We start from the raw sequence: 14,557 nt of genomic DNA on the forward strand, positions 1-14,557 counted from the left end.
AAGTTTTGTCTTTTACATGCCTAACTCTCTTGAGTGGCATTTGTATTAATTGTTGTATTATGTGTTGCATCTTAGTCTCTATCTTTCCATATGTGCATCATGCATCATCATGTAGGAGTAAAATGAAAGGTTCTAAAGTTAGAAAATTTCTTTTGTGCTTAAAACTCTATTTTAATTGATTACAAGCTGATCATAATCGATTACACATGTGTTTGTAGCTTGCAGGAAAATTTTCATATTGGTTTAATCGATTACAAGCTTATCGTAATCGATTAGATAATTATTTTTTAGACAATGACTGGTTTTTCAGGAGTCTCTACTTTAATCAATTACCAGGTGATGTAATCGATTACTTCTCTCTTAAAAGTGTTTCTGAAGTGATCAATAACACTTTATCGATTATATCGAGAATCTAATTGATTACATTGTTCTTGAAAGTTTTCCAGATTTTGGGAAGAATACTTTAATCGATTGAAATGATAATATAATCGATTACTTCTTTGAAATAATTGATTACATTGTATATTTAATCGATTACATGCGATTATAACTATTTTCTCTATAAATAGCCACCTTGTGTTCTCACTTCAGTGTGGAAAAATTAAGTGTGAAATTATATGAGTTGAAGTAACAGATAAAGAGAAAAGAAAAAAAGTGCTTAGATACAATGTGACTCACAACTTCTAATCTTTGATTATGAAGATCATATTGTGAAAAGTGAGTTATGAATTTTTCTTGAGTTGAAGAAGGCACTCATTCATTCGAGCAAGGATCTTGTGTATGATTTATCAGATTGTGTCTTTCTCTGACTCTTCTTTTCATATGGTTTATACATTGTTAGTTTGTGCATGAATTTCTGAAGGTATGATAGAATAGATTTTCTAGTTTGGGCTAAGGATAGGTTTCTCTTAGACTCTTGAAAAAAATTGCCAAGAGTCACAACTTTTAAAGTGACTGGTTTTTGAAGAAATTGCCAAGAGTCACAACTTTTTTAAAGGGACTAGTTTTGAAGAAATTGCCAAAAGTCACAACTTTTAACATGGTTTCTTCAAGAGCCATCAAATGGCTACAAATATGTGACCATGGCACGAATTTCAAAATGCTTATTTTTTCAACATCTTTCTAAGAGTTTTTGTTCAACACTTGCTTTATCAAGAAAATTTCATTGGGCAAAAAACTTGTGCTATTCTATTTTCTTCCTCTCCTCCATTCTTACAAAAAGCTTTTCAAGAGACCTGCTCTTGGTGACTGTTTTCAAGAGAAGGTCTTCTTGGTTGCAAACACTGAACACAAGGGACCAACGTTCCTTGGGTTTATTGCAAGAAGCAGGATTTGCTTCTTGGTTGATCATTGGACACAAAAGACAAATGTCTTTTGGGTTCATTGCAAGAAGTGGGTATAACTTCTTGGTTGTTATCACTGGACACAAGGGACCAACGTTCCTTGGGGTTCATTGCAAGAAGTGGGAATAACTTCTTGGTTGTAATCACTGAACACAAAGGAGGGAAGTCCTTTGTGGTTCATTGCTTGTAAAGGATTTTACAAGGATAGTTGAAATCTCAAGCGGGTTGCTTGCGGACTGGACGTAGGCACGGATTGTGGCCGAACCAGTATAAATCTAGTTTTGCATTCTCTATTTCCTTAATCTCTTTTACTTTCTGTTGTGTTTATATTTCTTTAAGTTTACTTCTCCTTATTAGTTATTCGAGTAACTTACAATTAAAGAAATAATTGAATCTAGTGAATATCTAAGAAAGGGAAATTTTTAATTAGGAATAGAAAACCAAATCTTAATTCAACCCCCCTTTCTTAAAATTTCTGAGGCCACTTGTCCATCAAGTGGTATCAGAGCAGGTTTCTTGTAGAAAGTTTAGAAACTTCAAGAAATATGGCCTCAGCAAATTTCTTATTCCCAGAAGGAAATTCCATCAATAGGCCTCTTATCTTTAATGGAGAGGGTTACCACTATTGGAAAACCCGTATGCAAATCTTCATTGAAGCAATAGATTTAAACATTTGGGAAGCCATAGAAATAGGACCTTATGTACCCACCATAGTAGATGGAAGCACAACAACAAAAAAACCTAGAGATCAATGGTCTGAAGAAGATAGAAGAAGATTTCAATATAATCTTAAAGCCAAAAACATCATTACTTCTACCCTAGGAATAGATGAATATTTTAGAGTCTCAAACTGTACAAATGCCAAGGAGATGTGGGATACACTTCAACTCACACATGAGGGCACAACTGATATTAAGAGATCTAGGATTAATACTCTAACGCATGAATATGAACTTTTTAGGATGAAAACAAATGAAAACATACAAGATATGCAGAAAAGATTCACTCACATAGTTAATCATCTTGCATCACTAGGAAAAACATTTCCAAATGAGGATTTAATAAATAAAGTTCTAAGATGTCTAAATAAAGAATGGCAGCCAAAGGTAACTGCCATTACTGAATGTAAAGTTCTATCTAGTATGTCTCTTGCCACATTATTTGGAAAGTTGCAGGAACATGAGATGGAATTGCAAAGACTCAATCAAAATGAAGAAAGTGACAAAAGAAAAAGGGGAATAGCACTTAAAGCCTCATCCTCCTTCCAAGAAGATATTGACAATGAGGACTCGAATGATGAAGAAGACTTCTCTCTATTTATGAAAAGATTTCACAAATTTATCAAAACAAGAAGAAATCAAAGACCTCAAAATTTCAATCAAAAAAAGGGATCACAAGAGACTTCTCTAACCCTAAGGTGTTACAAGTGCAATCAACCTGGACATATAAAGACAAATTGTCCAGCAAATGAGCAATAGACTGAGAAAACTGAAAAGAAAAATTATGGAGAAAGGAAGGCTAAGAAAGCCTACATTGCGTGGGACAATAATGATTCATCTGAAGGCTCTAAGAAAGAAGAGATCAACCTCTTAACCAATAACTATGAAAGTGAGGAGGATGACTCTCAAAAATGTAGATTGTCTCTTAAAACATCTTCTTGACAACACTGTCGGTAAAATCTCAAAAAAGGTAACATCTAAACTATCTCTATGAATTAAGGTATGATTAGTATTTTCAGTTAAGTTATTATTGTGGCTAATAGAAAATAATCGTTGAAACTGTTTGATTATATTAAAGTTTACTATGATTAATTAACTATATTTAGTTTTAAAAATTTGAATATACATGATTGATTGAAATTTTAATTGATTATGCTTAAATTGATTATGTATAATTTGATATGATTAAATTTTGTTGATATGCTAAAATAATTGAATTAAGTAAAGAATTACCATGATATGTGTTGATGATTGTTATTTGATACTTAGTATTTAGTGTTTAGTTCTCTAGTAATCGATTACTACTATGTGTAATCGATTACAATAGAACAGACTTGGTTCTGGTAATCAATTACAAGAGCTGTGTAATCGATTATGTAATCAATTTCAAGAAAGTTGTAATCGATTACAACTCATCTCTTCCTATAAATACGAAGCAAACAGAAATGCAGAGTCGCATTTCTTCTTCTCCGCGGGACTCCTTACCCCCAAAACTTAAAATTCGTATAACTTTCTCATTTCTTAACCAAATCACCTCCCACAAAGCCCATTCTTCATCATTTTTTATTCTCTTTTATCTCTATCGATCAAAACTTTCAAAAAAACTCCTAATATGGTAGAATCATCAAAGAAAAGAAAGAGCGTTTCGACCTCATCTGCGGCCACTGGAACTCTATGTCACGGAGCCTCTAGAGTGTAGACAACACCAATTCCTCCCTCCATTTCATCTTCCACATTGTTTTCTTTGAAAGAACAACGTATCCGGTACACTTCCTTTTTCTCCTCTCGTTCTATACTAGACCCTAAGTTTCTTGACTTGAAGTTCATTGACGATGAAATGTTTGACTGTTTTCAAGCATTTCAGAACTCCGGGTTAACCCAATTCATGTCTATGAAACTTCCTTTCTATCCGGAATTAGTTAGAGCTTTTTATTCAAATTTAGAAATTCAAGAGGGTACTCTAGTTTTCGAGGTATATGGGATTAAAATGGTTATTGATGAATCCCTTTTCTTTGAGTTACCTAATTGTCTAGTGATGGTGTACCATTTGAGGGCACCATTGATGAGGAGTGGAAGTTTGATTTCTCCAGTCATGATGCATGCAGGTTGGTTTGCACCAATCAAGCGGATATAACCAGTAGATTACTTGCCGGATCATTGGCATTTGAATGTCGCATCATGCACTATCTGATTATGCATATCCTTCTTCCTCGATCATCTAACCTTGCTCAGGTTTCTGAGGAAGACTTGGTTTCATGTGGGTTTTACTTACTGGTCATCAAATCGACTGGGCCCACCTTGTTAGATATCGCATGCAAAAGGCATTGCGATCAAATGCACCCATTCCTTATCCTCATCTAATTACTCTAATCTTGCGTCATTTCGATGTCCCTCTTGACTCTAAGACATTTGTTCAAGTCAAGAGATCATTTTCTATTGGGGCGGGAGTAGTTACTTCCTTCAAATACCGCAAAGAGTGTGATGGCTCTTAGGTGAAGAAAGACATTCCTGCACAAGTAGCAGAGGACCGCTCTCCATCACCACCTCCTTAGAGGGATGACTCTTCATCCTTTATGCAAAGCGTTCTCAATAGACTGGATGGACTACACACGTATGTTGGTGAGCGTTTTGACTCCCTAGAAAGCCGCATTGATACACAATTTGCAGACATGGATACTCATATTGATTAGCTTGAGGAGGATGTGAGTTTCATCCGTTAGTGCTTCGACCTTCCACCACCCCCTTCATAGATTTAGATTAATATTTCTTTATAGTGAATCTGGCTATATTTTATGACATTGTGTTAGTTGTTTATTTTCTAAACTTGGTTACTTTGTTTACATATTTGGTACTTAGTTGATTATGACTGAACTTGGTTATTAAGTTGATGTGTTTAAAGTTGGTTATTTTGTTGATATATGACTATGACTAAAATTTATGAATGTGTTATTAAAATTATGTTTTGTGTATGTTTTAAAATTATTTACGTATTTTAAAATAGAAACATTTAGTCTCTTTATTTTTAAAATCAATAATTTTAATTTTTATTTAAAAATAGAGACATTTAATTCTTTAGTTTTCTAAAATTCATAATTTTGATCCATTGATCAAATAACAATCAACTCTTACACTTCGACGAATGGACCAAAATTACATATTTAACAAAATTGTAAAACTAAATATCTCTTTTTTAAAATAGAAGAATGAAATTATGGATTTAAAAAAAATATAGGAACTAAATATCTTTATTTTAAAATAAAAATCTAAATCAAGGAATACAAAAAATAGGAGATCAAAATTGCATTGCCTTTTATTTAAAATATTCTTTAGTTAATTAATAGTATAAAAATAGTATGTTCCATTTTTAATATCATTTATTTAATAATTAATTCACCTTCGGTTAAAAAAATAATAATTCACCCAAAATCTAGACCAAACTGTCTCTCTCTTCAAGCTCCAGCACTTGCAGTGGTGAAGCTGGGAATTAGAGAGAGAGATGGGGAAGACAGAAAAAGCTAAGGAATGAAGAGAAAACCGATTGCAAGAGATATGCCTTCAAAGGACCATTCCCTATTCTGATCACCAGAGGATCCTTTTCCTTCTCTTTTCCTCCCTTTTTATTCATTTTTCAATTCCGTTTCCCTATTTTTGTTTCGGATTTTGAAATCCACAAATTTAATAACAACTCGCACTGACTTACGCTACCTACTAACTTAAGTTCTGGAAATAGAGCCGGTTTTTGTTTTTAGTTTGATGTGTATTTCATTTCTTGTTTTTAATTTTTATTCAACTGAAATATAATATATTCTACAATTACATTTGTGCTATCTAGTCTTCAATTATTGAGAAGCAATTTACACCCATTTATAAACTGTGCATCATGTATCGGCAGCATGGCTCAGTCTGCATTTATTATAAGGAGTAGGATAGGACTTACATCATGTGTGTTTCACTGATTAATCAAGAGAGTGTTATTTTGTAGTGTTATAAGTCCTTTTAGCTAAAGATAGGTAATAAATACTTAGTAATTCTATTTTGTGTGTTGAATAATCATTTTCTCTCAATTTCAGGTTAATTAGGCATGTTTGTGAAGTGTTGATTTTCACCTTCTCGCTAAGCCAATCTGCTGGCTTAGCGAGTCATCTGCTGAGCGCAACCCTCCTTGACTGAGCGCGATGAAGAATCTGGAAGAAGGATGAGATCTGCATGTTCACTAAGCGAAGGGTCATCCCGCTAAGTGCACCGCTTCAGTCCATTCGCTGAGCGAGAAAAGCATGCGCTAAGCCGATATTCACTAATGTGCACTGAGCAGATCAGAGTTACACTAAGTGCACGAGCAGGAACAAAGCCACCTATTTAAGCCTGAAATCAGATTTAGAGAGAGAGTTTGGCCATTTTTCTTAAGGAGCTCTTGCATGTCTTCAGTTCTAGAGAGAGAGAGAGAGGTCCAAATTCTAGAGAGTTTAAGAGATTTTGTTGTGTGAAGATCAGCAGTGGAAAAGGAAGCCGTCCTGAGAGCGTGAGCTGAGTATATGAGTGATTGAGAGGTCCTAGAGGTGGAGGAGACATCCCCACCACTTGTATTTCTGCAATCTTTCGTCTTTCTCTTTTCTTTGTTGTAAATAAAGCTTCCCAGTTATGGAAAGCTAAATCCTCTGTTGGATCTTCCTTCTAGGTACTTGATGTAAATATCTTTTTATCTATTTAATGATATTTTGTGTGTTCACTACGCTATCAGAACTTCATTCTACCATGCCTTTACCTTGATCACGTAGATGTATGAGTGATGAAAGCTTGCTTGTGGAGCTTCTATGGAGGCTAGATCTTTGAGCTTCATTGAGGTCCTTCAATGGTGATTTTCCACCATGGAGATGCAGTGGAAGGCAAAGGAGAAGAGGAGAGGGGAGGCACCATCCATAAGGGAATAAGCCATGGAAGAAGGAGCTTCACCACCAAGAATGTTCCTTGGATAAAAAGCTTGAAGAGGATGCTTTAATGGAGAAAAAGAAAGAGGGAGAGAAAGAGAGAGGGGGGGAGCACGAAATTGAAGGAAGAAAAAGGGAGAGAAGTTGAACTTTAAGTTGTGTCTCACAAGACTCTCATTCATCAAAGTTACAACAAGTGTTACACATGCTTTTATTTATAAACTAGGTAGCTTCCTCAAGAAGCTTCTTTGAGAAAACTTCCTTGAGAAGCTTCTTTGAGAAAACTTCCTTGAGAAGCTAGAGCTTAGCTACACACACCCCTCTAATAACTAAGCTCACCTCCTTGAGAAGCTTCCTTGAGAAGATTCCTAAAGAAGCTAGAGATTAGCTACACACACCTCTCTAATAGCTAAGCTCACCTCCTTGAGATGAGAAGCTAGAGCTTAGCTACATACCCCCTATAATAGCTAAGCTCACCCCCATTCCAAAAATACATGAAAATACAAAAAAAGTCCCTACTACAAAGACTACTCATAATGCCCTGAAATACAAGGCTAAAACCCTATACTACTAGAATGGCCAAAATACAAGGCCAAAAAGAAGGAAAAACCTATTCTAATATTTACAAAGAAGAGTGGATCCAACCTTGACCCATGGGCTCAAAAATCTATACTAAGGTTCATGAGAACCCTAGGGCCTTCTTTAGTAGCTCTAGCCCAAGCCTCTTGGAGTCTTCTATCCAATACCCTTGTGGGGTAGGATTGCATCAATGTGTCCTTAGGATCATTCCACAGTGGAAACTGGTCTGATTCTTAGAACTTGATAGGACGGGGCTAGTTTGTCATATTTTCACGAGGAATCGGGGTACGGTAACCTAGTTGTTGTATGTTTGTCTTCATGCGGTCATGGTTGAGTTTAGTCCAACAAGAGGAATCTACGGACGATGCTTGATCAGGATTAGGCTAGACTATCATGAGGAATCAGGGTTTAGCATTTCAGGAGACACCATAGCACACATAAGCATTGTTAAATGGAGAATATCCTTTAAGCATCAGGCACCTACTGGGAAGACCAACGTGTCACCTTCTTGTCCTCACACATCATTTCTCACGTGATTTTCCCTTTTTAATAGTTAGTTTACATATATGCTCATATAAATACATCTCTTTTCACACTAGAAACCTATTTATTGAAATAGCTTTACCAAGTAACACAAGTTCCCCGAGACTTCGATACTCGATTCTTACCGTTTTATACTACTTGCATGATCCGGTGCACTTGCCGGAAGTGAACAACTTTTTGGTGCCGTTGTTGGGGAACTTCTTTTTATTTGGAAAGATAGTTCAGTCTTAGGTGTCTATTCTTTATTCTTTTATTACTTGAGAATATTTGTTTTTGTTTATGTTTGTTTTCCTCTTGACTTGGTGACTGCTGCTCTTGTTAGTGCTTTGTATGCATAGTAAATCTTCTGCAAATGATTTAGTTCCATGATATTTGGAGATTCAAGCCAATTGTAGGAGGAAAAGCATAGAGCAAAGAAGAAAAAAAAATCTTGCAATACAGAATGACACCACTAAGTTTCAAGGGAACTCATTAGATCTTACAACAATAAGTTTTTTTATTATTTAGTATTTTTATTTTTCTTACTTATTCTGTTTAACTTTTTTTTAGAGTCTATCCTTGCAGTGTTGAATTTAAGAAGAACTTATTCCATGACAAAATGATGCAATCCTACCCCGCAAGGGCATTGGATAGAAGACTCCAAGAAGATTGGGCCAGAGATGTAAGAGAAGGCCCTAGGGTTCTCATGAGCCTTAGGGTAGATTTCAGGCCCATGAGCTAAGTATGAGCCCACTTATCTTAGTATATATTATATTAAGGTTTCATTATTTTTGGGCCTTGTATTTAGGGCTCCATAATTTAGGTAAGGTACCCTAGAAATGTAAGATTTTTCAGCCCTTGTATTTTAGGGCACCTAGACCAGTTTTTGTATTAGGGGTAGTTTTGTAATTTCACATGCATTAAGTGAATATTTGATGTGTGTATTGGAAAATAAATTTAATTGAATTGGGAGAAGCCCAATCCAATTAAATTTTAGAGGGGGAGGTGAGCATTTGTTTGCTACACCCCATTGCCACATCATATAGTCACACTTTGTGCATGTGCTTCATGCTTTACATGCCTCATGCCACCTAAGCATACTTAGTGGAGAATCTTGGACTTGATCTTGAACTTAGTGGGCTAAACCATAGCTAAAATTCACTAATCATAATTAGTTAAATTTTGGCTCCACAAATTCAATTTCAAATTCAAGTGAAATTTGAATAGAAATTCAAATTTCCCTCCAATTTTGTGTGACACTTAGGCTATAAATAGAGGCCTTGTGTGTGCATTTTTTTCAACTTTGATCATTTGAAAATTAAAATTCAGATTTAAAAGCTCATTTAGAGCACAAAGTTTCATGCTCTTCTCTTCCTCTCCCTTCATTCATCTCCTTCTTCCTCCAAGCTCTTATCCATGGCCTCCTATGGTGGTGAGCTTCTTCTAGACTCATCTTCTCCTTGAAGTGGCGTCTCCTCTCTCTCTTCCTTCTCCATTCCGCTGCCATTCATCTTCCAAGAAGCAAAGGAATCCATTGATGGAGAAGATCCTAGGCCTACATGCTCGAATGGAGCTTACATCATGTGGTATCAAGAGCACCTTCATCTAGGTGATGTTCTTTTGCTTCCTCTATGTTTTTGTTCGGTGAATTCTCTTTAATTCCTTGTTCTTCATCTTATTCTCCATGTATCTCCTCCATTGCCTTGTGGTTTGGTGCTGTTTAGAGTAGATTTGAAAAAATAAACCGATTAAATCTTAGATCTACACTTGTTCTTGCATTTCTATGGTTCAAATTTTGTAGATCTACTCTTGAATCATGTTTTTGTGTTGATTTTAGGTTCTATCATTTTTCATTCATAATATTTTGTGCTGAACCTTAGATCTAAATTTTCTTCAAAAATATTGATTAGAAAAAAAAAACACAAAAATCTTAGTGTAAATCACTTAATCCATGTTGTCTTAGAGTCATGTTTAGTCATAGTAATTGTCACATTATGTTCTAAGTTTGTGTTGAATTTTTATTTTGTTTATTGAATTCTAGATACATTTGGTCATGTATTGTTGTCATTCTTAGTCTATCTTTTGAATTTTGAGTCAAATTCATGCATGTTATTTAGTTCATAACATGTTCTAAATCAATTCCTAGAAGTAGTCTTGTTGTTGAACTCTTTTTTGTTTTCTAAGTTTCCTACATGATGCCTATGATGAAGTTGAGTTGTGGTGCTGAGTTGTGGCTGGATTTGTGAATCAAAATAACTCTTAAGCTCTTTTGAATTGTGTAATTCAAGATAATTGAGCATAAGCAAACACAAATTGTAACTATCCAAGCCTTAAGCAACATAAACACTACTCTTGATTTCTAGGTTGAAATCGCTAGTGCTGGCAGCTTAAACATACGAACTTGTATAAATTACTGGAAATTGGTCACTACGTTTTTGAGCTGAAATTTTTACTGAATTTTCTAGACATCTGGAAAAAAATTACGAAAAAAGAACCAAGCGATTTGGAGTAAAGGAAAAAAATAAGAAAAATCACACAAGTTGGCTGAAAAATCAGTGTCCAGGAAAAAAAAGTGAAAGGGAAGTGTGCTTGTGATTTTGGCTCAAAATTTGTTCTATAATTGGTGACTATTTTATATCAATCCTAGTTCTGAAATTTGAATTTAAAATTATTGGGAAAATAAGGGCCAAAACTAGAGGTTTCTTGAGTCTTTAATTTTAGTTTTTTCTAGTATACTCTAGAGCCATTCTAGGTTTCTCTTTCAGTCCTAGCTTTCTTTTGTGTGCTTTTCATTGCTTTAATTGTTGAATAATCCTTGAAAATTTGTCCTAGCAAGGGGCCAACCACCTTAAGAGCTATTGGAGTAAGAAACACTCCAAATTGAGTGAAACACCAAAGAGAGAATAGCCACCACAATTAAGGACTTTTTTTTGTAATTTTGTAATTGGCAATTTGCTTTGCTTTCAAATTTTGTAACTAAAAGGCCTTTCATTGGAAGTAAGTTGGGAGCCTCCAATAGGTCACCCTACTTCCATTTGTGTGTAATAATTTTAGGCAATTATCCCTTAGGATAGTAAGTGTTTTGTTGGGAACATTAAATGTGGTCATCCAAACACTCTTAGGATTCGCCTAGTTTACATTTCTTGCTTACTTTCATATCATATTTCCTTTACCTTCCATTGTTAAACCGCCTAGATAGCTTGCCTTTTACCACTTAGTTTTTACCTTATCTTTCACACCTCTTTTTAGTGTTTATTTTGGCTAATTTCAACCATAGTTTCTTTTACCTTTTGTTTTCAAACCCCCAACAAGAAAGAACCACAACTTAGAAACCACCATGAGTCTTGATTCTTCATCTAATATTAATGGTGAAGGTTCTACTCCTAAGGACCCCTTGTATAAGATATTAGATGAGTTGAGATCCCTTAAGTTGTGGAAAGAAAAACAAGAGAGAAAAGAAAAAGGAAAAAAAAGAGTGAAAGAAATAAGTCAAGATGAAAAAGAGAAAATAAGGGAAGAAGAAAGAAGGAAAATACTAAAAGAGTTAAGAAAAGAAAAACATGCCTCCTATAGTAGTCATAACTCTTGCAAGATCCTAAGTAAAGAACTTCGTGACTATTATGAAGGAAGGCATAGGTCACATCTTAGACCTCACTCCCATATGAAAGAAAATGAAAGAAAGTCTCAAGAGGCTAACATTAACCTCCCATACTTCCATGGGAAAGAAAATGTAAAGGCTTACTTAGATCGGGAAATAAGGATAGAGCAAAAACTTAAAAGAAAGTCTACTTTAAAATCTTATGGATCTCATTCTTATCCAAAGAAAGACCAAGGTCTAGGCATCTTAGGGGCAGCACCTTCTAAGCCCAAATATGATAAGGGAAAGACAATAGAAAAACAACCCCCTAAGGCTAGTATGCAAGAGAAGACTAGCTCCATAAAGTGCTTTAAATGTCTTGGAAGAGGACACATTACTTCTCAATGCCCCACCACAAAAACCATGATTATGAGGGGCCAAGACATTTATAGTAGCCAAGATAAGGCTACTACTTCACCTTCCTCTAGTGAAAGTGAAAAAGCAAAAGGGGAAGAATCTAGTGAAGAAATCTACCCCCAAGAAGAAACACAACCATTAGTGGTTAAAGAGAAGTGTAAGGAGGTAAGTGTCTCCTCCAAGAGGTTAGCTAAGAAGGAAACTCATTTTACAATAAAGACAAACATTAAAGAAACTTTCCCTCTTAGACAACCTCCACATTTTCTCTTTTGTAAAAAGACACTTGCGAGCATTGCCACACTTCTTGGGCTTGAGTTTATTCCTCAAGCCCAAAATAGGTTTGGTTCGCAAGAGCTTAAATCCTTATGCTTTGTTGGTGCCCAAAATAGGTATTATTAGGCACCAAGTCCCTAAAATAGGTGGTATGATGAATGTTTTGAGTGGTGCAACCCTCTTTTGTAAAATCACTCGTACACCTAACATCTTCATGGTGTGTGTACATAGGGACCCATTAGGTAGGTTTGTTCTTATTTTTAGTTTCAATATAAACTTTGGTACTCATATGGGACACCTTAGGTTTGTCATACTTTTTGGTAGGAATAATCAACATGAAAATACAGAAAAAGGTATGTTTTATTGCATTACTTTTCTTAAATTTTTAAATAGTGATCAAGGGGTTCCCATGTTTTATTGCATTACTTTTCTTAACATCAGATGTAAGCTCCATTGGAGCTTGTAGGACTAGGATCTTCTTCATCAATGGATTCCTTTGCTTCTTGGAAGAAGAATGGCAGGGGAATGGAGAAGGAAGAGAGAGAGGAGATGCCACTTCAAGGAGAAGATGAGTCTAGAAGAAGCTCACCACCATAGGAGGCCATGGATAAGAGCTTGAAGGAAGAAGGAGATGAATGAAGGGAGAGGAGAGCACGAAATTTTGAGCTCTAAGAGAGCTCTGAACTTTGAAGTATAATTTTCAAATGATCAAAGTTGAAAAAAAGCACACACAAGGCCTCTATTTATAGCCTAAGTGTCACACAAAATTGGAGGAAAATTTGAATTTCTATTCAAATTTCACTTGAATTTGAAATTTGAATTTTTTGGAGCCAAATTTTGGAGCCAAAATTTCACTAATTATGATTAGTGAATTTTAGCTATGGTTCAGCCCACTAATTCAAGATCAAGTCCAAGATTCTCCACTAAGTATGCTTAGGTGGCATGAGGCATGTAAAGCATGAAGCACATGCACAAAGTGTGACTATATGATGTGGCAATGGGGTGTAGCAAGCAAAGGCTTACCTCCCCCTCTAAAATTTAATTGGATTGGGCTTCTCTCAATTCAATTAAATTTATTTTCCATCGCACACATCAAATATTCACTTAATGCATGTGAAATTACAAAACTACCCCTAATACAAAAACTAGTCTAGGTGCTCTAAAATACAAGGGCTGAAAAATCCTACATTTCTAGGGTACCTTACCTACATTATGGCGCCCAAAATACAAGAACCAAAAATAATGAAACCTTAATCTAATATGTACAAAGATTAGTGGGCTCATACTTAGCCCATGGGCCCGAAATTTACCCTATGGCTCATGAGAACCCTAGGGCCTTCTCTTGCATCTTTGGCCCAATTTTCTTGGAGTCTTCTATCCAATGCCCTTGGGGGGTAGGATTGCATCTCCCAATCCAATTAAATTTATTTTCCAATACACACATCAAATATTCACTTAATACATGTGAAATTACAAAACTACCCCTAATACAAAAACTAGTCTTGGTGCCTTGAAATACAAGGGCTGAAAAATCCTACATTTCTAGGGTACCTTACCTACATTATGGAGCCATAAATACAAGGCCCAAAAATAATGAAACCTTAATCTTATATATACTAAGATAAGTGGGCTCATACTTAGCCCATGGGCCCGAAATCTACCCTAAGGCTCATGAGAACCCTAGGGTCTTCTCTTACATCTCTGGCCCAATCTTCTTGTAGTCTTCTATCCAATGCCCTTGCGGGGTAGGATTGCATCACAAAATTTTAGAAATGGAAGAGATTTTTAAGAGGTGCGATGAATATCTTGACAGCACACGATCAAGGGTCAACCAACCACCATTGATCAATTGTGATTTTTGTGGAGGAGAGCATTACAATGACAATTGTCATCTCTACTCCATTGATGACTCTAGGTGGGAACAGGAGTTAAGTCCTTACAATCAATATGAAGAAGAAAGAACTCCTAATCTTGAAAGTGTGTTTGAGGAATTCGTGGAATACCATGCTAGCTCAAAAGCCAATCAAAATTCAATGAAAAATCATGAAATTCATTTTGGCAAGAGCTACTTAATAGAAAACTTTCAAGGGGGACCAGAGTTACAACCTTACTATCAAAATGAAACAGAAAGAGGTTCCAATATGGATAATTTGTTGATGCAATTCAAGGAAACAACTAAATCAACTCAACGAGCACTCCAAA

General features: G+C 35.5%; 1 pseudogene; it reads left to right on the plus strand.

Moving 5' to 3' along the window:
* Positions 1-5,558: 5,558 nt before the first annotated feature.
* LOC114399053 overlaps positions 5,559-14,557 on the plus strand; it is a 97,812-nt pseudogene continuing 88,813 nt past the window's right edge.

Source organism: Glycine soja, chromosome 19 (genome assembly GCF_004193775.1).
Source record: "Glycine soja cultivar W05 chromosome 19, ASM419377v2, whole genome shotgun sequence".
Taxonomy (NCBI): Eukaryota; Viridiplantae; Streptophyta; class Magnoliopsida; order Fabales; family Fabaceae; genus Glycine; species Glycine soja.